At 38.9% G+C, this 2,122-nt stretch overlaps 1 non-coding gene across 1 annotated transcript; it reads left to right on the top strand.

The window, feature by feature from the left end:
- Positions 1-488: 488 nt before the first annotated feature.
- Positions 489-1,532, top strand: LOC101704722 (F-actin-capping protein subunit alpha-2). The gene has a single exon (XR_002386218.2). It is a non-coding gene; the product is annotated as an F-actin-capping protein subunit alpha-2 (transcript).
- The last annotated feature ends 590 nt before the right edge of the window (positions 1,533-2,122 follow it).

Here is a 2,122-nt window from a genome sequence, read left to right as displayed (position 1 = left end):
CTGTAACAAGAACACTAGAAAGCTAGTACATAAAGATCAACTATTAAAATGTTAAGTACCATAAGTCGCAAAAGTGGTTGTAAGAAACTGCTTAGAGAAGGTCTTTGGTTGCTTTTGCTGTCTTCCACCGCCATGAACTGTTGTCCCTCTGCCACCCTACCTTGGAGCCAGCCAATTATGGACTGAAACCTCTACAAACTCTGGCAGAGTCAGAGTCCAAGCCTATGATGGAAACATTATCAAGGGCGCAGAATGTGCTTGCTGTTCCATCTGGCCCACTGCTGGAGAAAGAAACCTATACCCGATGCTGACAAGACTGCAGCAGGCGATAGGAGACAACCCCCTCTCCCAGCCTTTGAAGGGCCGGAGCGCCTCTGTGCGCATGCGCAGTAGCCTAGACGTCCTGCCCCTCCCTTGGCGGGGGCGTGCCCCTTATAGGACCGCGTGGAAAGGGGGAAGTCAGGTGGTTGCTGCCACCACCGCACGGTTTGTCGCCAGCAGGAAGATGGCGGATCTGGAGGAACAGTTGTCTGATGAGGAGAAGGTACTTATAGCAGAAAAATTCATCATTCATGCCCCTCCTGGAGAGTTTAATGAGGTTTTTAATGATGTTCGATTACTGCTTAATAATGATAATCTCCTGAGAGAGGGAGCGACCCATGCATTTGCACAGTGTAACTTGGATCAGTTTACTTGGATTGAAGGTTACGAAGATCAGGTATTGATAACAGAACATGGCGACTTGGGAAATGGAAAGTTTTTGTACCCAAAAAACAGAATCTGTTTCAAATTTGATCACTTAAGAAAGGAAGCGACTGATCCAAGACTCTATGAAGCAGAAAATGCAGTTGAATCATGGAGAACTTTTGTAGAAACTGCACTACGAGCATATGTAAAAGAACATTACCCAAACAGGGTCTGCACTGTATACGGTAAAAAGATAGATGGACAACAAACCATTATTGCATGCATAGAAAGCCATCAGTTCCAAGCGAAAAACTTTTGGAATGGTCTTTGGAGGTCAGAGTGGAAATTTACAGTCTCACCTTCAACCACTCAGGTAGTTGGCATCTTGAAAATTCAGGTTCATTATTATGAAGATGGAAATGTTCAGCTAGTGAGTCATAAAGATACACAAGGTTCCCTAACAGTGTCTAATGAAGTGCAAACAGCAAAAGAATTAATAAAGATTGTAGAAGCTGCAGAAAATGAATATCAGACTGCCATCAGTGAGAATTACCAGACAATTTCGGACACTACTTTCAAGACCTTATGTCGACAGTTGCCAGTTACACATACTAAGATTGATTGGAACAAGATCCTTAGCTACAAGATTGACAAAGAAATGCAGAACGCATAAGATGAACATTGCATGTCTGGATCATTTTAGTAATCTTTGCGTTTAAAAGAATTACTGCAAGTGTTCAGAACTGTCAAGCTGCCCAATCACATGGGCTATTGCCACTTAAAATCAATGTAATTAATTAGTTTCGTTAGAGCACAAAAGTTAGCTAATCAACCATTATTTTCTTTACTTTTGTTTGAAGAGGATTGAAATAAATGAGTTTAGTTTAAATGTCTATTACTTTCTGTTATTCCTTTCTTTGTTACAATGAAGAGCTGATTCCTCTAGTTTAGGGTTAAAATTTTTGAAGTATTACAAAAATATTTTACTTAGTATAACCCTAAAACTGTTGTCTTTTGGCTTATGAAATGAGTAACTTTTGATATTAGCCAAATTCTTTTTAATGGGATCAGTAATAGACATTGTAGAGTAAGGTGGTTGATGGACTTAGCCTTATATGCTGCTAAAGAAATTGTCTACCTTTTCCCCTTCACCTCTTCCACTTATGTAAGATTGATATTAAAGGGAAAGCATTTTCTACAGCAATTGTGTCTAAATATTTCAGTGAGGTTATTCAACTAGCTCAGTGTTTAAACTCTTTTTTAAACAAGGCCAAGGTCTATTGCTATTTTGAGATTCTGAAATTAAATGAAAATACTTATCTTATAAATCCATTTAATGCTTTTTTCTTGTGACAGTTATGCAAATTAGCTTGAATTCCATATGTCCCTGAGTTATTTTTATCATAAAACCACAAATATAGTATAATGAGGCAAA

Source organism: Heterocephalus glaber, unplaced genomic scaffold, assembly GCF_053883595.1.
Source record: "Heterocephalus glaber isolate CG9 unplaced genomic scaffold, H.glaber_assembly_v1.0 deba00001586, whole genome shotgun sequence".
Taxonomy (NCBI): domain Eukaryota; kingdom Metazoa; phylum Chordata; class Mammalia; order Rodentia; family Bathyergidae; genus Heterocephalus; species Heterocephalus glaber.
This window is presented reverse-complemented; position numbering and strand designations above follow the sequence as displayed.